Source organism: Gossypium arboreum, chromosome 11 (assembly GCF_025698485.1).
Source record: "Gossypium arboreum isolate Shixiya-1 chromosome 11, ASM2569848v2, whole genome shotgun sequence".
Classification (NCBI taxonomy): Eukaryota; Viridiplantae; Streptophyta; class Magnoliopsida; order Malvales; family Malvaceae; genus Gossypium; species Gossypium arboreum.
Genome location: NC_069080.1, coordinates 127,614,708 through 127,639,787, shown reverse-complemented (window position 1 = coordinate 127,639,787; position 25,080 = coordinate 127,614,708). Strand labels below are relative to the sequence as shown.

The 25,080-nt window shown below is 34.0% G+C and overlaps 2 long non-coding RNA genes and 1 pseudogene across 3 annotated transcripts; 1 reads left to right on the top strand and 2 right to left on the bottom strand.

The window, feature by feature from the left end:
• The window catches only part of LOC108472340 (probable disease resistance protein At4g27220), a 94,365-nt pseudogene that overhangs the window by 62,141 nt on the left and 7,144 nt on the right, over nt 1-25,080 (top strand).
• On the bottom strand, nt 9,776-11,803 carry LOC128283571 (uncharacterized). The gene is made up of 2 exons (XR_008273947.1): nt 11,699-11,803; nt 9,776-9,955 (listed from the first exon to the last, which is right to left on the bottom strand). It is a non-coding gene; the product is annotated as an uncharacterized LOC128283571 (long non-coding RNA).
• LOC128283569 (uncharacterized) lies at nt 17,875-22,888 on the bottom strand. Of its 2 annotated transcripts, XR_008273945.1 has the most exons (5): nt 22,673-22,888; nt 21,715-21,756; nt 19,886-20,822; nt 18,927-18,968; nt 17,875-17,902 (listed from the first exon to the last, which is right to left on the bottom strand). It is a non-coding gene; the product is annotated as an uncharacterized LOC128283569 (long non-coding RNA). The 2 variants fall into 2 exon arrangements; XR_008273944.1 differs by lacking the exon at nt 17,875-17,902 and having other exon boundaries at nt 18,633-18,968.

The window sequence follows — 25,080 nt, the reverse complement described above, 5'->3', positions numbered from 1 at the left end:
GCCATATTTATATTGGATTGGTAACTGTTGTTGTAAGCAAATTCGGCCAGTGGTAAATACTTTTCCCAACTACCACCAAACTCAAGTATACAACATCTCAACATGTCTTCCAAAATCTGAGTTACCCGCTCTGATTGCCCATCAGTCTGAGGATGAAAAGCGATACTAAAATTTAGCTTTGTGCCTAAAGCTTCCTGTGGTTTTCTCCAAAACTTCGATGAAAACCTTGGATCTCGATCCAAAATAATGGATGTTGGAACCCCATGTAACCTCACAATCTCAGAGATATACAGTTCTGCTAACTTCTCCAGTGAAAAATCTGTTCTGACTGGAATAAAATGTGCTGATTTTGTCAATCTATTGACAATTACCCAGATTGAATCTTTCTTCTTTGGGGTCACACGTAACCCGGATACAAAATCCATCGTAACATGTTCCCACTTCCACTCTGGAATCATAATAGGTTGTAATAAACCTGTTGGTACCTGATGTTCTGCTTTCACCTGTTGACATATTAAACACTTTGCTACAAACTCACAAATTTCCCTTTTCATACCAGGCCACCAATATATCTGTTTCAAATCACAATACATTTTTGTACTTCCAGGGTGAATAGAATACCTAATACTGTGAGCTTCAAAAAGAATATCATTTTTCAAGTCTGAATTATTTGGAACCCAAATTCTTTTACGATAGTATAACATACCATTCTCATCAATGTTATACCCTGAATCCTGCTTGTCTCGAGCTATTTGTTTCTTTAATACCAACTTTGAATCTTTATCTTGCAACTCCCGAATTCGTTGGAGAAGCAGAGGTTTGGCTTTCAATTCCGCTATTACAGATCCATCTTCACTAACAAATAAATGGGCATTCATTGACCGGAGTGCAAACAAAGATGATTTCTGACTGAGTGCGTCCGCAACTATATTAGCCTTCCCCGGATGATAATCGATAACAAGGTCATAATCTTTTAATAACTCAAGCCATCTTCTCTGTCTCAAATTCAACTCTTTCTGTGTCATCAAATACTTCAAACTTTTATGATCTGTATACACATAACATTTTTCACCATATAAATAATGTCTCCAAATTTTCAAAGCAAAAACAATTGTAGCCAACTCCAAATCATGCGTAGGATAATTCTTCTCGTGTGATTTTAGCTGCCGAGAAGCATAGGCCACAACTTTTCCCGACTGCATCAGCACACAACCTAAACCATTCAAAGATGCATCACTGTATACAACATATGGCACACCTGATTCTGGTTGAGTCAACACTGGAGCTTTTGTCAACATATTCTTCAATTGATCAAAACTTTGCTGGCATTCATCAGACCATACAAACTCAACATTTTTCTGTAGCAATCGTGTCATAGGCGAAGCAATCATTGAAATTTTTTAATAAAACGGCGATAATATCCAGCTAAACCCAGAAAACTTTGTACTTCCCTTACATTCTTTGGAGTTTTCCAATTTACCACTGCAGATACTTTATTCGGATCTACTCGAATCCCTTCGGCTGAAACAATGTGACCCAAAAATCCCACCTCATGAAGCCAAAAGTCACATTTGCTGAATTTTGCATATAATTGCTTTTCTCGCAAAGTTTGTAACACTATCCTTAAATGTTGAGCATGCTCGGGTTCTGTCTTTGAATAGATCGGTATATCATCAATAAACACAACTACAAATTTATCCAAATAATGCTGAAAAATCTGATTCATTAAGTCTATAAATGCAGCAGGGGCACTAGTTAAACCAAAAGGCATTAGCAAAAACTCGTAATGACCATACCGAGTTCTAAAGGCAGTTTTTGGCACATCACATTCTTTAACTTTCAGTTGATAATATCCGGATCGAAGATCTATCTTTGAAAACACGGTAGCACCTTTCAACTGATCAAACAAATCATCAATGCAAGGCAAAGGATATTTATTTTTAATTGTAACCCTGTTTAGCTGCCTATAGTCTATGCACAGTCTTATAGATCCGTCTTTCTTTTTCACGAACAAAACTGGTGCACCCCAAGGTGACATACTCGGTCTAATAAACCCTTTGTCTAGTAATTCCTGCAACTGTGTCTTCAACTCTTTTAACTCAGCTGGTGCCATACGGTATGGTGTCATTAATATAGGAGCTGTCCCCGGTATTACATCAATCACAAATTCAACTTCCCGATCTGGTGGTAAACCCGATAATTCTTCAAGAAATACGTTAGGAAATTCATTAACAATCGGCAACTGTTCTAGTTTTGGTTCAGATCCTTGAGTATCAAGGATGTAAGCTAAAAATACTTCATTACCCTTCCGCATTAACCTCTGAGCCGAAAAAGCTGAAATAATTTTAACATCATTTGAATTCTCAGGCTTAACCGAAAGTATATCACCTGTCCGACATTTCAAACTGATCCGCTTCTCACGACAATTTACCACAGCATCATATTTTGTCAACCAATCCATTCCCAATATAACATCAAATTCCCGAAAGGGTAGCAAAATTAAATTAGCAGGGAACTCACAGCCTTTTATTTTCAGTGGACAATTTCGACACACTAAATTTACTATCACCTTTTGTCCTAACGGATTAGTAACTTGAATATCATATTCAGTTGGTTCAACAGACAATTTATTTTCTAATGCTAATACTGTGCAAATATAAGAATGTATAGTCAATTAATGTATATACAATAACATTAAAGAGATAGAAAGTACCAGTAATAACGTCTGGAGCCGTGGCTTCTTCTCTAGCTCGGATGGCTTATGTACGTGCTGGTGCTCTAACCTCTGACTGAGCGAGTAGCTCTTGCAGCACTGTTTTGACTCACACGTTTACTTCTCTAAGAAGTAGTCATCTGTTTCTCCTTCTGTTCTTCTTCATCTTTTTGTAATAGAGGACAATTCCGGATAAAATGATCAGTGGCTCCACATTTGTAGCAAGCTCCTATTTTACCTCTGCATTCACCCAAGTGGTATTTTCCATAGTGTTGACATTTAGACCTGGGAGTATTTGTACACTGGATTCACTAGCAATTGATCTGATTGATATTCCACGATTAGGTTGAGTTACTCTAGTCTTCAATCGTTCAGGTACCGATGTAGCTTTAATGGAATCCTCCTTAAACTTTTTAATCGGAAACGCTAAAAATATTTTAGAGGAGATTCTTTTATAAGATTCTTTATTTCTTCTTTCTCGTTGCATCTTTCTGTTGTACACTTCTTCCATCTTTTGAGCTCGATCTGATAAAACCACAAATTCTCGAATTTTCATACCACCTATCATCATTCTGATTTCATTATTCAGACCTTCTGCAAATCGAACACACATGTCTTCTGCTGTAGGAACAATCTCTCGAGCATATCTGCTAAGGTATACAAACTCCCTCTCATACTCAGCTACTGTCTGATTTCCCTGTCGAAGATCAAGAAATTCTCTCTTTTTCTTTTCTAAATATCTTTTACCAACATATTTCTTTTTAAACTTAGCTTGGAAAAATTCCCAAGTAATTTTATCGGCTGGTACCACAGCTTCTATTGTCTCCCACCAGTGACATGCTTATTCTTTTAACAAGGAAACAGCACACCTTAAATAGTCATCTGGAGAACAAGCCATTTCTTTAAAAACTCTTATCGTGTTATGCAACCAATACTCAGCTTTTATTGGATCATCATCTGACCTGCCCCGAAATTCTTCAGCCCCAAATTTTTTGAGTTTTTCTACCAGAGTTCTCTTACTTGATTCAGTTGCCGAAGGAGGAGGTGGAGGAGCAACCGAGGATACTACTGGTGGTACTGTAGGGGGAGGAGGTTGCTAGGTCTGATTCCTTTCCTGCATCCTCTCATTATACCACTGATTCATTACTCCAATAATCATGTTTCTAAGTTCTTGTTCTCGCATCAAGGAAATTGGAACATCACTACTTGTCCCTTGTTCATATGTCTGTACTCTACTATTTGCTTCTTCCTGTTCAGTATGTTCAGGTTTATCCGACATCTTTACAATCTATTAAAAAAACAAAAGTTAAATCAGATCATACACATCACACTATTACAGATTTATATGGCATGTATTTCTAAACATTTTATGTATCATGTCTATTCTGAGAATCGGCTAAACCAGGCACTGATACCAATAAATGTAACACCCCCTAATCCCAAATCGTCACCGGAATAGGGTTACGAGGCGTTACCGAACATATTGGTTAATTTACAAACAATTCATGAATAAACAACAAATATATTAAAATTAAATCATTAAGTCCCTTTTACGAACCCTCGAGGCCTAAATCACGTATTATAAATGAATAGGGACTTATTCAAGTACTCCGAAAATTTTTCGTAATATAATAATAATTATTTTTTTTCAAAAAAATTTCAATATAACCCCTTTAGAAACATCTAACCTTCCCTACAATTTCAAATTTGCAACTAACTCAGCACAACAACAACTCAACAAATACAATCTTCATCCAAATCACATTCGTCTTATAACAATATCACTAATCCTTATTTTATCTAACATTATATCCATTCATACTTTCAAGTAGTATTTAAACATCTTAATTATTTCCATTCATATCATATATCAACTTATATTAACTTATATATTCATGAGTTGATACAAAACATAGTCACATAAGCTCCTATACATGTCATATAAACCATTTAAAGTATTTAAAACAAAATCTACCGGAAAAATCGAGATAGTGTGACTTGAACGTGATGATCCGATCCTCTGACCCTCCCATTAATGTAGAAAGAGCAATAAACATTACAGGTAAGCTAACTATAGCTTAGTAAGTTCGTCGGCTTAAACTATAAACCTTACCAATATTAGTTTCAAAAATTCAAATCATATGGACATTTCAAGTAAGTTACTCTCATCCTATAAGTCATAATCTCATTTTAAAAATAATTTATTTAATTGAGCTCAAGAATAATGATAACATTATTTTCATTTCTTTTTCCACACGTTACAATTACGACTTACCAACTTGTCAGTTTAAGGAACGACTTACGGATTTGAGTACATCGTGATCTAGAAACTAAAATCTAACTGAAGCACATAAGTGCTAAGCGAAGCTTAGAAGGCTAAGCTGAAGCACATAAGTGCTGAGGGCTTAGAAGGCTAATCAAGCTCATCGAGTGAACTGAAACCCAAAAAGGGTTAACTGAAACTCATATGAGTTAACGGAAGCTCGTAAGAGCTAAACAGAAAGCAAACACGAGAGTTCGTAACAAATGTTAAATCTCGATTTACTTGGGTAATTTACCGTCAATTCGTCTTTTTCACCGAACAATCGTACTCATTTCCTGCGTTCCGTTCCTCCGAAATACTCAGTTCAATTTTGTAATTTTTGTACATGATTTAATTATTTTCAATAATTAACATACATAAATATTAATCACCATTTATAAAATAACATTGAAATTTAATAATTTAACCGTACGAACTTACCCGGAACAATTTGCAATAGTTGTAGAGATTTCTGGAACTATTCCAGAATTTTCTCTTTTCCTCATTTATCCTCGATTTCTTGATCTATAATATAAAATTTTTTACTTATCAGTATTGACTTCAAATTCATTCTATTTCACATCCTTAATATTCATAACCCGCTTATAAGTAACATTATCTGCAATTTCACTATTTACCTATGTATATTCAATGTTGTCCATCCGTGTCATAGTCACTAAATTATTTTTATCTTGAGCTACAGAACTCCAAATTAGGATCTGCTAATTTTCCCTAAAACTAGACTCACATATCTTCTTATCATTAACTTTTCAAAATTTTTGGTTTAGCCAATAAGTACATTTTATTCTTTAAATTCACCCATGTTCTGCTATCTGACAGTTCCGACCCTTCTTCACTACAAATTAATTATCTCCTCGTACGGAATTTGGATGATGTTCTAATTTATTTCTCTTGAAAATAGACTCATTCAGTATTCTATACATATAAATTTAAGCCCCTAATTATTTTTATTAAATTTTTTATTTTTCAAAGTCAGAACAGGGGAACTCAAATTCATTTTGACCTTATCTCACAAAATTCATTATATCTCATGATTTACAATTCCTTTCTTACACTGTTTCTTCTATGAGAAACTAGACTCAATAAGCTTTAATTTCATATTTTGTTCATCTTCTAATTCGATTCCTGCAATTTATGGTGATTTTTCAAAGTTAGTCTACTGCTACTGTCCAAACTGTTTTAGTGCAAGCTGTTTATTACCATTTTTCCCCTAAGCTTTTAATAAATAACAATTTCATCCCTACTCAATTAGCCTCTCAATTGAGCTGATTTTTCTCAATTAACACTTTATTCTATCACCTTAAACTAGTTTACAACCTTTAGGAATCAAAATTTCAGAAATAGACTTTAATTCCAAACATTTTTACAATTAGGTCCTAAAAATCAAATTCTATTGAAATTACCTAATAGAATCATCTCATAAACAAATTAATGCTTTAATTTCATTCTATTTCATCATAAACTTACAGCACTCAACCATGGTGACTTTCAATTTCATCCATGAAATCAAAAACTAATGAATTTAATAGTAGGACCTAGTTGAAAAGTCTTAGAAACACAAAAATTACAAGAAAAAGGCAAGGATTAACTCACTTGGTGCAAAAATTATGAAATACCAGTTTATAGAACCCTCTTATGGCATTTTTAGCTGCTGGAATTGAAGAAAAATGAAGAGAAATCTAGATAATTCCACTTTAGTCCTAGCTTTATTAAGTAAATTTTGCAATATTCCAAATTTGCCCTTAATTCATCAATTTTCCTGCTGATTTCAAGCCCCTTGCCATCCAGCCCAAATAGATCTTGGGTCTATTTTCCTTTTAAACCCTCTTTCTTTTATCATTTAAGCTATTTAATCATTCCTCATAATTTTACATTTGTTACAATTTAGTCCTTTTTATTCAATTAACTATCGTAACTTTAAAATTTCTTGACGAAACTTTAATACTAACTTATTAACACTCCATAAATATTTATAAAAATATTTATGACTCGTTTTAAAATTTCAAACTCTCGATACCTCATTTTGGATTCTAATTTTTTTAAATATTTATTTCTAGTACACTATTCGCTATTTCAAAAATTTTTCCTAACTTCACATTTAACTTATATTCACTAAATTATTAATATTTTTCTACTCATTTGTCGGATTTAATGATCTCGAATCACTGTTCTGACACCACTGAAAATTTAGGCTATTACAATAAAAGATTAGGCCATGTCAACTATAAGTCTCTACTTTATTTGTCCAAAGAATACTTGGTTGAAAATTTCAAAAAAAAAAAAAAGTTGAGAAAGAGATGTTTGTCAAGGTGTCAGCTAGGAAAGCAAGCTAGACGGCCATTTCCTTTGAAAAAGTCTTGGAGAGCCTCTGAAAAGCTGTAGTTAGTCCATACTGATTTGTGTGGCCCCATGAAGACACAATCCTTGAATGGTAGTAGGTACTTCATTCTTTTCATTAATGATTATTCAAGGTTCTACTGGGTTTACTTCCTAAAGCACAAGTCAGAAGTAACCTCAGTGTTTTGGAAATTCAAGGCTGCAGCAGAAACTCAATCAAGTTGCAAGCTCAATACACTAGAGTCAAACAATGGCACAAAGTATACTTTAGCAATGTTTCAAAGTTTTTGTAAAGAATTAGGCATCAAACACTAGCTCACAAACATTTATACACCTCAATAAAATTGTGTCAGTGAGAGGAAAAATCAAACTTTAATGGATATGGCCAGATGTTTGATGTTTAAGAGGAATTTGCCTAAACGTTTTTGGGCTGAAACAGCGAGCACTGCAGTTTACCTTCAAAATAGGCAACCAACCAAGGCATTTCAAAAAAAAACCATTTGAGGTATGGTTTGGGTTCAAACCATCAGTTGCTCATCTAAAGATCTTCAGTTGCATATGTTATGCACACATACCAATAGTAAAGAGGGACAAATTCGTAAAGAAAGCTCAGCCTAGCATCCTAGTGGGCTATAACAGTGTCAAGAAGGGCTACAAGATTCTAAATCCTTCAACCTACAAAGTCTTTGTGAGTAGAGATGTTGTATTTGATGAGAGGTCAAGCTGGAATTAGGATAAAATTGAACCAAAATGTACAGCTGAAGACTTGGTGACAAAGTAGACTAAAGTTGATCAAAATGATCCTGACATGGACATTGATCATGAGCCAGTTAGGGGAACCAGTCCACTAAGTGAAATATATGAGAGGGCAGATATGGCTACTATTAAACCAACATGTTTTGAAGAAGCTCAAGCTCAAGAAGGATGGAGGCAAGCCATGCTTGATGAAATGAGCATGATTCATAAAAATCAGACTTGGGAGTTAGTTGCAAGGCCAGTTCATAAGAAGGTCATAGGAGTAAAATGGGTGTTTCAAGCTAAGCACAACGCTAATGGAACTTTGAATAAGCTGAAGGTAAGGTTAGAAGTGAAGGGATTCAATAAAAAATATGGGATTGTTTACTTTAAGACATTAACACTAGTGGCCACGCTTAATACAATTAGACTATTGGTTGCATTGGCTGCTTAAAAGAAGTGGAAAATACATCATATTGATATAAAATCTACTTTCCTCAATGGCTTTCTTGGTGAAGATATATTAGCATGCAAGCCAAGGAGGAGTGTTAGAAGATGGTTTACATATAGACCAAGGCAGTTTGAGCCATCACTACAAGAAAACAAACTTCTAACGGCACTTTTAGCGGCGTTTGAATAGAAAACGCCATTAAAAATTGAATAAATCGGGTATTAGCGGCGTTTTTTCAAAAACATCGCTATAGATTGAGTATTAGCGGCGTTTTTACGAAAGCGCCGCTATGGGTCTACCTATAGCGGCATTTTTATAAAAACACCACTAAAAGATTAAGCTAAACCACGCCATTTATTGCGAGCTTCAATGGCAATAGCGGCGCTTCATCAAAAACGCCGCTATAGGTTTGAGTATTAGCGGCGTTTTTAAGGAAACGCCACTATATGTCGACTTATAGCGGCGTTTGTACAAAAAAACTTCTAAAAGATTAAGCTGAACGGCATCGTTTATTCTGAGCTTCAGTGGCAATAGCGGCGCTTCCTCAAAAACGCCGCTATAGATTGAGTATTAGTGGCGCATTTTAAAAAACGCCGCTAAGGATTTGAGTTTTAGTGGCATTTTTAGAAAAACGCCGCAATAGATTTGAGTTTTAGCGGCGCTTTTTGGAAAATCGCCGCTATAGATGTAAACTATTTTAAAGTTTATAGATTATGGGTTTAAGGGTTGGCTTAGGGTTGATGGTTTATGTTTTATGAATTTGGGTTTTAGATATTGTAGTTAAGGGTTTAAAGTTTAGATTAATTAGTATTTTTAATTTATATATTAAAAAATCTATTATATAGTTGTAAAAGAGATAATATTAAATTTAATATATTAAAAATATAACAAATTATTTATTGAAAAATAAATAAAAAAAGTAGCAAATTGATATGGATAGGTAACTATCTATGTAACACCCCAAACCCGGCCTGGAAGTTTGGCTCGAATCTGGCGTGCCACATTGAAGTGTTTTTCGGAGACCATGTTTCCATTGAAAACCCTTCTTAATAATTAAAAACTTGTACCCTTTTTAAACCTTGTTAGAAAACCTCAATTGAATAACATTCTTAACAACTTTGTAAAAATCCTGGCGATTATTAAGCTTAATTTAAAAACAATTGCGGTTACGTGATGTTTTAAACAACAGTAGTTGCTTTGGAAAACCGTGTTCTAATACTAGCAATTATAAGAACAATAAATAAAATTCCAAATTTGAAATCCAAAAAATTACAACGGCTTTACTACAACCCACATAAAAACATTTAAAAGCAAGAATCAAAACTATAACATAAACAATGTGTGTGGCTTCCTCCAAGCCCCTCGCAGCTCCGATCCGTCTAAGGCTGGAAATTACCTGAAAGGTTAATTAATGGGGTGAGTTTATGAAAACTCAGTGTGAAATCCCCTACTATAAAAGGAACAGTCAGTCATATAAAAGAATTAAAAGTCTGGCCCTAGCCTTACTTATAGTTTCAGTATCAATTGGGCCTTAGCCCACTATAACAGACAGTACCAGATGGGCCTTAGCCCATTACAGAATAAGAAACATTATCAGAACTAGAATCAAAATGAGAATCAGAATCAGAATCAGAATCAGGTGACAAAATCAAAATCAGAATCAGAATCAGAATTAGGTAACTAAATCGAATCGATGTCGTAACAAAATCGAATTAGAACCGAATCGAATTAGGTAATGAATCGAATCGATGTCGTAATGTAATCGAATCGAATGTGAATGCAAACCCAACCCAATCCATCCGTATACACCCTCGTACCAACCTTACACCATGTGGGAAGACAACTCGACCCACCATCCGCTACACACCACAGAATTTGCAGCGAGGCTGCCAGATATTGTGACGAAGTCACCAGATATAGATATTGTGGCTAGGCCACCAGAACAGATATATATATATATATATATATATATATATATATATGTGTGTGGCGAAGCCACCAGATTGCAGCGAGGTTGCCAGATATTGTGACGAAGTCACCAGAACAGATATACGTGGCGAGGCCACAGATTACAATGAGGTCGCTGAATGCTTCCTCCATCAATATAACCCATATCCCATGCAAAGATATACATGTCATGGCATACAACATCTGTAATCGAATATCATATCCATATTTGAATCAAACAATCACATCAAGTCATTCATATCACCAACATATATTTACAATCAAATCATCAACCACACGGTCAAGTCACCACTTGCCCACAAGGGCAAAAGCAGTCATTTAACACCCTAGGGGTAAATGGTAATTTTACCCTACAAGGGTATCTCGGTAATTCTACCCTACAGGGGTATTTTAGTAATTCTACCCTACGTGGGTATTTCAAGATTTCTACCTACAAGGGTATTTGGTAATTCTACCCTACGGGGTATTTTAGTAATTCTACCCCTGTGGGGTATTTGGTATTTCTACCCTCTGTGGGTATTTTAGTATTTCTACCTTACAAGGGTATTTCGGTATTTCTACCCTATAAGGGTATTTCGGTAATTTTGTAAATCGAGGGTAAAACGGTAATTCTGTAAATCAAGGGTACTTTGGTAATTTTACAAGTCGAGGGTATTTCAATAATTTTACAAGTCGAGGGTATTTCAGTAATTTCACAAATTAGGGGTATTTTCGTAATTTTACAAACCAGGGGTATTTTCGTAATTTTACAAACCAGGGGTATTTTGGTAATTTTACAAACCAGGGGTATTTTGGTAATTTTATAAACCAAGGGTATTTTGGTAATTTTACAAACCAGGGGTATTTTGGTGATTTTATAAACCAAGGGTATTTTAGTAATTTTACAAACCAGGGTATTTTGGTAATTTGGTAAACTAAAGTATTCTAAACAGAGATGACAATACGAATGGCCCTAAAGCCTATTCTCGGCCCAAATGGGCCCACACGCTCGTGTGGCCCTTTTAGCCCAAATCTAGCCACAGATATGAGATTCACCTAGCCTAGTCCAATATTTACTACACAATCAAACAACTTATCCAATTGGGCTCAGAGGCCCATTGGGCCCACATGGCCCCTTTCTACCATCGCGTCAAGTAGCCATCCTACAGCTAGAGTAGTGAGAAGTACACACCTGATAGGAGACTGGAGTTAATCCGCGCTCCGAGCACTCTTAGCCGACACCCAACCTAAACGAGCGCGCCATAAAGTGAAAGGGATCAGCCAAGAAAGGTACCTTTACTCTCCTCATGGTTCTCTCTATTTAAAGCCAGCTTCGTATCCACTCTTATGTTAGCTCCCCGATGTGGGATCCCTCCATCATCAGAGTTTAAATTCAACACCAACTCTTGTCGCCCCCTGTTAGCAAAATAAATGCTCTTTGCTTGCCATGGGATTCGAACCCATGCCTCCCCTTAAATGCTCCACACGCTACTTGCCACTAAGCCACAAGGCTTTTTGTGTCACAATTTCTCCAACAATATTCTTAAGGCCTACCTACTACACCCAGGGTTTAATTAACCTTAAACCAAAATTTTTGCTAGAGTCCAAGTTTGAACCCAGGACTTCTCCAACACTTCTCAGCACACTTAACCACTAAAACAAGCCTTCATTAATGAAATTTACATGCACAACAGAATATTATAAGCTGCCTTCAACCGCTCCCATGCTCAAGGCCCAAAACTTCTAGGCCCACATTCAGGGTGTTACAATCTATTTTGAATATGACCAAATTATAACAATTTAAATAAGGTCTTATTTTTATTTTGATTTCGATTTTATTTTGATCATATTTGAAACTGACTTTGTAAACAATATAAATTAACTACACCATTCTCTAAACCCTAACCCAGTAAACCTTTAAATTATCAAACTTTTAATCCCTAAGTCTCAAACCATAAACCCTTAAAACTCCAAACACTACCCTAACCATAAATCTTAACCCATTAACCCTGACTCCTAAACTTTAACCCCTAAACCCATAAACTATAAACATTAAATTTGAAACCCTAAACTATAAACCCTAAATTAATGACACATAGAAAAAATTAAAAAATATATAAAATATATGTTAAAAATGAAAAAAATTATATAGTATATATTATTTAAAAAATTTAAAGCTTTTTGGGTATATGACTGATTGTTTGTCAATTTATATATTAAATAAACTCTTATATAATTATAAAAGAGATGATATTAATTTTAAAATATTTAATTAATTATCATTATTACAGTTTAAGGTTTATGCATGGTTTAGGGTATATATGGTTTAGGGTTTAGGGTTTATATGGATTATGACGAGTTAATATTTTAAGGTTTAGGGATTATGCATGGGTGTAGGGATTGTGGGTTTAGGGGTTTATGGTTTATGGGTTAATATTATTTTAAGGTTTATGGATTATTGATTGTGGATTTAGGGATTATGGTTTATGGTTCAATGGCTAAAGGTTTAGGGATTTAGGGTTTATGATTTAGGGGTTAACATTTAAAGGTTGAGGGTCTATATGGGTTAAAGGGATAGGTTTAGGGTTTAAAGTTTAGGGATTAAGGGTTTATGGTTTAAGGTTCAAGGGTTTAGGGGTTAATGGGACATGATTTAGGGTTTAGTGTTTAAATTTTAGGGATTAAGGGTTAATGGTTTAGGGTTGAGGGGTTTAGGGATTAAGGGGACATGGGTTAAGGGTAATTAGTGTTAAAAAATTTAATTAAAATTTGAAATACTATTATTTAAAATATTTAATTTTAAAGTTTTTTGGGGTATATGACTGATTTTTTAATTTATATATTAAATAATTTCAAATTTTAATGATTTCAAATTTTCAATAATTTTGAAGATTTCAAATTTTATGTAGTTCTTTTAAATATTAGTTAAATTTTAAAAATTATTTATTTAAATGAAAAAATTAAAATACTATTATCTAAAATAAAATTAAAGTTTTTGGCTATATAACTTATTGTTTTTAATTTATATTTTTTATTTATAAATTAAATAATTTAATTTTTTAAAGGCATTAGCGCGTTTTCCATAAGCGGCATAGCAATGTATGCAATAGCGGCGTTTTTGGAAAAACGCCGTAAAAGATCATCATTTTTTAAAATTAAATGGCGTCGTTTTATAGTATTTGTTAGTGGCGTTTCTAAAAAGCGCCGCAATAGGTTCGGATGTAGCGGCGCTAGTTTATAAACGCCGCTAAAGTTGATTTTGTTTATATTAAAACGTCGTCGTTTTATTGGTTTATTAGTGGCGTTTTGGTAAAACGCCGCAATAGCTTACCCTTTTAGTGGCGCTACGTAGGAAACGCCACAAATGTCACATTTTTTTGGTCAGACCATCATCATTTTGCTGCCTTATTTTTTACCTAGACAAAAACACTTAACATTTTCCCCGTTCTCCCCTTCATTTCCCTTATTTTCCTTAGTCCCAAATCCCTAAAGAACTATCATGTCTTCTTCCCCAATTCGACATCCGAAAAAACTATCTTTTTCCCCAATTTGAAATCCCTAAAACTCACCCTTCCTACTGGCCATTGAATTCCCATCTATTAAAAATCGGATTAACAAAGCAACGAGTTTCAGAAGTCGGCTTTGGGGTTGAACAAAATAGTTCAAGGTAAAGAATTAGGGTATTTACTAATATTTGTGTATTAGTATTACTTTTTGTTATGGATTTAGACATTTTTTACACTGAACAAGAATTTGCTGTGAATTTCAGCTTTCGGCCTTTGAAGATTGGTGAGCTTTTGTGCTTTAGAAGAATAGCAGAATGGGGTGTGTTGGATCAACGCTGGCCAAATGAGACGGTGATGGTTTTTCATTTTACTTGCACTTTTTTTTCTTGTCCTTTTGTTTTTGCTGTTTGGTTTATGAGAAAATCGTGGGAAAATTGGAAGCTTAAATGGACAATGACAGCATCGTTGAATTGATTGAGCCCAAGAAAACTTTGAGCTATTCAGTTTAAGTTTCTGATATTTTCTAACCAGCTAAAAGGCTGCACTTTTTTTTTTCCATTTTTGTTTCAAAATTTTTAAATTTTTGTGAAGTTTGAAGAGATTAACAACATTTTGGCTATTGAGTTAGATTTGGTTTTGAATAGTGGTGTGCATTATTTGATGAATTGTTTGAAAACAATTCAAATTTCATCAAAGTTTAGCTAGATTGGTTCATGTATTTATCTGTAATAGATGGTATCTAACAGGTCTGGAGTTAGCTACTTTTGCTGTGTATATATATTTGGAGTTGAAAAAATTTAGAGATTTGTTTGGGATACAATTATCTAAAATGCTTGTCATTAAAGGTTTCGTTATTAGGTTGCTCGATATACATGTTTTATCTGGCTTAAACTCACAATGTACTATATGTCGGATAGCTTGGTTTAGTGACGAATTTAAGCAAAGCTCAACTGTAGAACTAGAATGAAGTAGGTTATTACTGCTGTTTCAATACGATGAAAGTACTCGGTAATGTTTTAGAAGAGAAGAAGAAGAACGATGAGAGGGAATGTTCGATAATAGGGTAAAAGAATTTAGTAAAACTCTAGTCATTTAGATCCTTTATCAGTAAGAAATAGTTGTACCATGTCTGGGAACAAAATTGGCGGTACTTCATGTTTCAATTGTTCAGTAGCTTGTTCTAGCTTCGGTTCCCTAAGAAGATAGTATCTACCTATGCTATTGATAGGATGGGTAAAGTTAGTTTGATAAACATACTTGTTTATTTGTTGAATTGAGAATAGTTCTACAATGGGATGTTGTGGAGGTAGATAATTGGAAGATTTTTGATAAAAAGTTAATTAGTAATTTACATTATTGACTGCCAATCATTAGTGCTTAAAGCCATCATTGAGTTTGCCTATATGTACACATACACATACATAAACAAGACTCTAGTTACCTATGTATATGATGTAGGACACTTGGCATGTAGATTTTACATTCGGTCTGATTTTTTTTCTTAAAGGTGTTGATTAAAATTGAATAACATGAGCATAAGAAACTTTTAGCTTTGTATTTTCCTTGACAAGATTTTGCCGATTGCTTAAAGGTATAATACTTTGTCATTTATGAAGCATTTGTAATGGTTTCTTAGAAAATTTACTTCTTCTTGTGAAAGCTGGTTGAGGAGTGTTTATTATGGTGTTATGGTACTTTCACAGGACTAGTACTCTAAACTACTACTCTGGCTTGGTTCCAAAGTATTTATGTTGCTTTTTTAACAGGTATTTGGCTCTTCTAGAAAAACATCCCGTGTTGACAAAAGCAGTGACATCTGCACTTTTGACTTGTGTTGGAGATTTGATTTGCCAAGTAAGTTTCTAAGTTCCATTTAGAATGACAATGCACTATGAGTAATTTCCTCCTTTTTTCTGGTTTTCCATCTGGTTTTCTAGTTTCACTTGATTTTATTTTCTTTGTTGAGTAAACACAACAAAACAATTACTTTTCCTTCTTTTTTTTTTCAATTCAAAGTGCTGTTTTTTGTTAAAAAAGTGTATTATTGACAAGCAGTGTTAAGAGTACAGTTTTATCCATGTCAGAGCCATTGTTGAATAAAATAGGCAAAATTGGTGATTAGTAAAAAAGAACTTGTGCTATCATCTTGCCGGTTGAAAGCAATTGAAACAGTACTTTAATGTGTCTTCCCTAAGGAATACGATATATTAGGTTGTTTATGTGCTTGCTTGTTAGTCCCTTTATTGGAATAAAACTAGTCATGTAATTGAATATGCATTCTTACGATATATTAGGTTGTTTATGTGCTTGCTTGTTAGTCCCTTTATTGGAATAAAACTAGTCATGTAATTGAATATGCATTCTTCTAGTTATATGTTGGAATTTGGATTTGGAGAGTTATATCACTGGTTCTTTTGGGTTCATTGAACACATTCTCTGAAATTAAAATCATAGCTTTTTTGTTGGAATGTAGGTAATCTCCGTCCATTTTATAGTCCCTGATACTACTGTCCTTCCTAAGACTTGTTAGTTATATGACTATGAAATATATTCAAAAAGTATATTTAAGTTCTTTCATATGCTTAAAAAGAGCCTCTAAAAATAGGCTTACCGGTATGTCTAACAAGGGAGATGTCTTGTTTTCTTCAAGGAGGAGGGACGATGACATCATTTTCCACTAATTAAGGAGTCAATAAAGCTATTTTAACCTTCAAACTAATTAATATAAATAATAATATAAATTTGGTTTTTATCCTTAAATTAAATAATTAATAGCTTTTTGCTTTGGAAAATTCGTTAATGGATCATGTTTTTAATTCTTGTTTAAACTTAGATTATTTTTTTTATTTCATGGCTGTTCATTGTTTGCAGGTGTAATTTAATTTGCTAGAATTGACTCTTCCATCCAATTTACAATTTCTAAGAGGTATGTATATTTAATTTGCTAAATTATTCCATGAGCTAAGTATAAGGTAATTACAATTTCAAATAGGTATGTATATTTAATTTGTTAAATCTGTTTTTAACTTATTTTTTAATGGATCATTAATGGATTTTTTCTACCGTATTTTTTTCAATTTGCAACCTTTTAATAATATTATACCTCTCGACATGTATGCTTGCCACGTGAATTTTTTTACCATCTTTTCGTAATTTGTGATTTAATATTTCTATATTTCTATCACAATTTTTAATAAATATATTTATTGATATAATATGTCCCATCTAATATACAAATATTTCTATGACGATTTTTAATAAATTTATTTATTGATATTGTAGCACCCCAAACCCGGCCCAGAAGTTATGGCCGGATCCGGCATGCTACATCAAAAACGTAAAAAAAACAATTTCCTTTCTAAGTCCAGAAAATCGTACTTGATGTTCAAAAGATTAATTCATTAAGGGTTAAAGTGAATGGAAGCTATGCACCGGTAGGAAACCGGAAAAGAGGTGGTGAGTCCATCGGATTGCTTAATACCAAGCTCCTTCGGATCCAATCCTAGACATGCATACCGCCATTGCCACACCTTAACGTCATGGATATTTCTAGGAAACCGATTCGATTAAGTCATTTTTAGGAAAAGTGATTAATTTTGGAAAATACTTTCATTGCGAAGCTTTGCTTGTTGTCGTGTTATTTTGAAATCAACGTTGTTTTTGAAAACGCGCCTAAAGCTATCCAGTTTCAACAGTTAAATATAAGTATTACCTATCTTAGTAATACATATTAAAACCATCAAAAATAATTAAGCGGCCTTATTACATTTAAAAGCCCAAAACTTCAAACGTAAATAAAAGGATGTCCAGTTCACGGAAGAAAATCAAACTTTCGAGCGGGTGGCCACTCAATTCCTCACAGCTCCAAGCCCACTATGGTTGGGGATTTCCTGCGTGGATGAAAATAAAAGGGGTGAGTTTGGGGAAACTCAGTGTGTAAGGAAAACCCATTCAAAGCCCAAGTCAGCTCAAGCCCATTGGGCCTAAGCCCATTCAGGTAACAGTGGTACTGGGCCAGAGCCCTTTTCAGATTACAATAAACTGGGCCTTAGCCCCTTATTCAGATAATAGTATGGCCCATAGGCCCATTTCAAAATACATGCAACATCAGTAAACATATGCAAGCCCATTTGGGTAACAGTGGTACTGGGCCAGAGCCCTTTTCAGATTACAATAAACCGGGCCTTAGCCCCTTATTCAGATAACAGTATGGCCCATAGGCCCATTTCAAAATACATACAACATCAGTAAACATATGCAAGCCCATTTGGGGAGACTACTCAACCCACCAACCACTACACTCCACCGTACCAGCCATACACTCCATGTGGGGATAGCTCAACCCACCCAAATTTAACACTCCACAGATTAAAGATTGCTGCTCGATTAACGAAGAATTGAGGCAAAGCCTCCAAGATCGTGGACAAGCCACTTTCGGTACTTCCTCTGTCAATATCCCAATCCCATGCATCGATAATAACAACATGGCATGCGATAAATAACAACAATCAAACATGCATTTAAGTCAATTTAACCTAGGGTATTTGGTAATTAATCTCCTAGGGGTAAAGCTGTAAATTTTCCACTTTTAAAGGTATTTCAGTAATTTATCTATTTTAGGGTTTTTCATGCATTTTCCTACTTTTCGCGTACTAACAGAATGACGTACCGAGGGTTCTTACCGAATTGGGCTCGTTGGCCCATCATTCTAATTTTGGCCCATTAAGCCCAAAAATATCGAGGGCACAGAAATCATGCACTTTACAGTCCAAATTTTGCAGCTTACCAAAAACATTAATCGATTTACCTCACGAGCATTCGCACACTCGCAAATCTACAAAATACTGGTTTTCGGCATTTCGGCTTTTCGACTTTTGCCGATCCAGACTAAGAAAGAGGGTGTTAGTTACACACCTGTTTGCGATGATATGCTGACGAGATCCACTCACGAACCGCCTACAATTGGATTACTAACACGTTAATCTAACTATTCAAATACAAACTACGTATTAACCCCTTACAATATTCGGCCAACCACACCTACAGATCATAGTAAGCTTATAAGAAATCAATAAGCAACTCATTAACAAATTTTTGTCAATGTTTACCACATAATCATAATTTCACTGCAAGCTGTCTTCCTGAGCAACAGTCACTAAATCATTTATAACCGGAGCTACGAAACTCCAAATCAAGTTTTGTTAATTTTCCCTGAAAATAGACTCATATATCTTCTATCCATAAAATTTTCAGAATTTTTGGTTTAGCCAATCAATACCAGAAATTTCTCAAAGTTTCCCATGTTTCACTGTTTAACTAATCTGACCACCCTTCATTACGAATCAAATTTCTCATTGTACAGAATTCGAAATATGTTCTTGTTTATTTCATTATAAACTAGACTTAATAAGCTTTAATTACATAATTTATTCAGCTTCTAATTCATCTCCCACAATTTATGGTGATTTTCCAAAGTCACGTTACTGCTGCTGTCCCAAGCAGATTTATTACCAAATCACTCTTTCATACACCTACCTTGCATGCATGTTATTTAAACATGTATATCACCAATCAATCATCACATATCTATGATTTTTACTTAAACATAATCTCCATTTCATCATTTTAAAGCACATGTTAGCTGATTTTTTCCCTTTAGCATCTAAGGCACATGCATGCTCATTTGTTTGGCTCAACTTCACATATCTTCCATTTTTCATCAAAAGAACATGAAACAACAACCATTTCCTTCATTTTAATTCATGACTAAATGCTCACAACACAACTAAAAATCAAAATATACTTCAAGAGTTAAGGTAGAATCAAGAAGAACTCATGAACCTCAAAATAGAAGCAAGGTACCAAGAACTTACCTTCAATTTTCCTCCTCCTAATGACCGAATACTCAAGAGCTTTCTCCTCTCCTTTCTCTTCTCTAACTTTCAGCTATGATGAACAAAGATGGACAAAACTTTGTTCCTTTCACCCCTTTTTCTTTTAATAAAACTTCATATTTCATCCATTTAATTCTTTAATACAAAAGACATGAATTTCTTATCATGAAACATTTACCTAAACCATTATCATGGAATATTTACCTAATCCATTATCATGGAACATTTACCTAACCCATTATCAATTTGTATCAATTTGTACCATAAATTATGGATATCAAGTACTCATATTGTCTGTAGCACCCCAAACCCGGCCCAGAAGTTATGGCCGGATTCGGCATGCCACATCAAAAACGTTAAAAAAAATTTCCATTCTAAGTCCAGAAAATCGTACTTGATGTTCAAAAGATTAATTCATTAAGGATTAAAGTGAATGGAAGCTGTGCACCAGGTAGGAAACCGGAAAAGAGGTGGTGAGTCCATCGGACTGCTTAAGTACCAAGCTCCCTTCGGATCCAATCCTAGACATGCATACCGCCATTGCCACACCTTAACGTCATGGATATTTCTAGGAAACCGATTTGATTAAGTCATTTTTAGGAAAAGTGATTAATTTTGGAAAATACTTTCATTGCGGAAGCTTTGCTTGTTGTCGAGTTATTTTGAAATCAATTGTTGTTTTTGAAAACGCGCCCTAAAGCTATCCAATTTCAACAGTTAAAATAAGTAATACCTATCTTAGTAATACATATTAAAACCATCAAAAATAATTAAGCGGCCTTATTATATTTAAAAACCCAAAACTTCAAACGTAAATAAAAGGATGTCCAGTTCACCAGAAGAAAATCAAACTTTCAGAACTGGTGGCCACTCCGAATTCCCTCACAGCTCTAAGCCCACTATGGTTGGGGATTTCCTGCGTGGATGAAAATAAAAGGGGTGAGTTTGGCGAAACTCAGTGTGTAAGGAAAACCCATTCAAAGCCCAAGTCAGCTCAAGCCCATTGGGCCTAAGCCCATTCAGGTAACAGTGGTATTGGGCCAGAGCCCTTTTCAGATTACAATAAACTGGGCCTTAGCCCCTTATTCAGATAACAGTATGGCCTATAGGCCCATTTCAAAATACATGCAACATCAGTAAACATATGCAAGCCCATTTGGGGAGACTACTCAACCCACCAACCACTACACTCCACCCGTACCAGCCATACACTCCATGTGGGGAATAGCTCAACCCACCCAGCCCAACACTCCACAGATTCTTGACCTTGCTGCTCGATTAACGATAAATTGAGGCAAAGCCTCCAGTATGTGGACAAGCCACTTTCAGTACTTCCTCCGTCAATATCCCAATCCCATGCATCAGATAATAACAACATGGCATGCAGTAAATAACAACAGTCAAACATGCATTTAGGTCAATTTAACCCTAGGGGTATTTCGATAATTTATCTCCTAGGGGTAAAACTGTAAATTTTCCACTTTTAAAGGTATTTCAGTAATTTATCTATTTTAGGGTTTTTCATGCATATTCCTACCTTTCACGTACTACAGAATCACGTACCGAGGGTTCTTATCGAATTGGGCCCGTTGGCCCATCATTCCAATTTTGGCCCATTAAGCCCAAAAATATCGAGGGCGCAAAAATCATGCACTTTGCAGTCTAAACATTGCAGCTTACCAAAAACATTAATCGATTTACCTCACGAGCATTCGTACACTCGCAAATCTACAAAATACTGATTTTCGGCATTTCGGCTTTTCGACTTTTGCCGATCTAGACTAAGAAAGAGGGTGTTAGTTACACACCTGTTTGCGACGATATGCTGACGAGATCCACACACGAACCGCCTACAATTGGATTACTAACACGTTAATCTAACTATTCAAATACGAACTACGTATTAATCCCTTACAATATTCGGCCAACCACACCTACAGATCATAGTAAGCTTATAAGAAATCAATAAGCAACTCATTAACAAATTTTTGTCAATGTTTACCACATAATCATAATTTCACTGCAAGCTGTCTTCCTGAGCAACAGTCACTAAATCATTTATAACTGGAGCTACGAAACTCCAAATCAAGTGCCGTTAATTTTCCTGAAAATAGACTCATATATCTTCTATCCATAAAATTTTCAGAATTTTGGTTTAGCCAATCAATACCAGATTTTTCTCAAAGTTTCCCATGTTTCACTGTTTGACTAATCTGACCACTCTTCATTACGAATCAAATTTCTCATTGTAAAGAATTCAAAATATGTTCTTGTTTATTTCATTAGAAACTAGACTCAATAAGCTTTAATTACATAATTTATTCAGCTTCTAATTCATCTCCCACGATTTATGGTGATTTTCCAAAGTCACGTTACTGCTGCTGTCCCAAGCAGATTTATTACCAAATCACTCTTTCATACACCTATCTTGCATGCATGTTATTTAAACATGTATATCACCAATCAATCATCACATATCTATGATTTTTACTTAAGCATAATCTCCATTTCATCATTTTAAAGCACAACATGTTAGCCGATTTTCCCTTTAGCATCTAAGGCACATGCATGCTCATTTGTTTGGCTCAACTTCACATATCTTCCATTTTTCATCAAAAGAACATGAAACAACAACCATTTCCTTCATTTTAATTCATGACCAAATGCTCACAACACAACTAAAAATCAAAATATACTTCAAGAGTTAAGGTAGAATCAAGAAGAACTCATGAACCTCAAGATAGAAGCAAGGTACCAAGAACTTACCTTCAATTTTCCTCCTCCTAATGACCAAATACTCAGGAGCTTTCTCCTCTCTTTTCTCTTCTCTAACTTTCAGCTATGATGAACAAAGATGGACAAAACTTTGTTCTTTTCACCCCTTTTTCTTTTAATAAAACTTCATATTTCATCCATTTAATTCTTTAATACAAAAGACATGAAATTCTTATCATGAAACATTTACCTAACCCATTATCATGAAACATTTACCTAACCCATTATCATGGAACATTTACCTAACCTATTATCATGGAACATTTACCTAACCTATTATCATGGAACACTTACCTAACCTATTATCATGAAACATTTACCTAACCTATTATCAATTTGTATCAATTTGTACCATAAATTATGGATATCAAGTGTTCATTTTGTCTACAACAACATGATGGCTAGCCACTTCATGTAAAATGAGAGGTTTGTCATGCAAATCCTCCTATTTTGCACTCCTATTTATTTGGCCACTTCAATTTAGCCTATAGCATTTTCAAACATTTTCACATAGGTCCTATTTCATAATTTCACCCCCTTTTTCTTATGGAACAAAAATTAACTAAAATTGTCGGGTTCTATCTTAAGTTTGGGCTTTCTAGAGGCCCACTAACATAATTAAACCTATGCCAACATTCACAGGATTCCCGAAAATTGGGGCGTTACATTGTCTACAACAACATGATGGCTAGCCACTTCATGTAAAATGGGAGGTTTGTCATGCAAATCCTCCTATTTTGCACTCCTATTTATTTGGCCACTTCAATTTGCCTATAGTATTTTCAAACATTTTCACATAAGTCCTATTTCATAATTTCACTCCCTTTTTCTTATGGAACAAAAATTAACTAAAATTACCTGGTTCTATCTTAAGCTTGGGCCTTCTAGAGGCCCACAAACATAATTAAACCTATGCCAACATTTACAGAATTCCCAAAAATTGGGGCGTTATAGATATAATATGTCTCATCTAATATACAAATATTTCTATCACAATTTTAATAAATTTATTTATTGATATAATATGTCTCATCTAATATACAAATATTTCTATCACGATTTTTAATAAATTTATTTATTGATATAATATGTCCCATCTAATATACAAATATTTCTATCACAATTTTTAATAAATTTATTTATTAATATAATATCAATAAAATCTTTTTGAAAATGTGTTAATTATATGAATAAGTGAATATTTTAATATTTATAGGAATAAATATTAAATTTATACATAAATATTGATCAAACTTATAATTTGATACATAAATTTTCATTTGGTGTTATTATATAAATGAAACTTAAATTGCGGTTCATATGTATGTATAAAACTTTGATTGATTTCAATTGTACATGTTTAAAAGAAATAAATACATACATTTTTTTGTCATATTGAATTAATATAATTGTGTGTATGTAATATAATTGAATAATTATAAAATGTGTTAAGTTTGAGCATAGTATAAGTTAGTAATGTTTTAATTATGTAATTGAATAATTCATCTCGTTATGTGCACAAGTATTTAAATGTTCATGATAGCAGCTGGTTTTTTTTTTTTTTGAAGAGAAATTATAGCTCTAATTAATTTATATGGAGGGCAAATTTAGAAATATCTGCTAAGGTAGGTCTCTCTCCATACTTGGTATGATTTATACTGTTGTTTGTTTTGTGTTATAATTTGCGGAGCATTGAACAATTATATAATTGATGGTCATGCCACTGGTAAGATCATTGTGAAGCCTTAGTCTATAAAATATTACTTTATTATAGTAACTGCAGTTATAAGCAATTAAAACAATAGCTGACCTTCTCTCCAACCTTATTCTAAATATTTTAAAGATTCAAAGTATATAGGCTGGAAACCTGACGGGTTGCCTTATATCGAGCTGTAAGATATAATGGATCCTCCCTAGGTGTAACAACGCCACGTATGATGAATCTTAAAAAATTCAAAAAGACTTGAAAAAAGTTCTATTGAGCTCATTTACTATTGAATATTTATTACCATGTAGCTTGCTTGTCCATTAAAATTACAACAATAGCTGACCTTATCTCCAACCTTTTTAAATATTTTAAAGATTCAAAGTATATAGGTTTGGAAACCGACGGGTTGCCTTATATCGATGTAAGATATAATGGATCCTCCTAGGTGTAACAACGCCACGTATGATGAATCTTAAAAATTACTATATTTAAATTACTATTTTTATATTAATAATGTTCGATTTTAATATTTAATAATTTTAAATGTCTTTAAAAGTTATAACTAATTTTTATCAAAATAGTATTAATATTGATAATTACTTAAATAAATTACGTAACTTACATAACTCACATAACTTACATAATTTACATAACAACTTACATAACTCACATAACTTACATAATTTACATA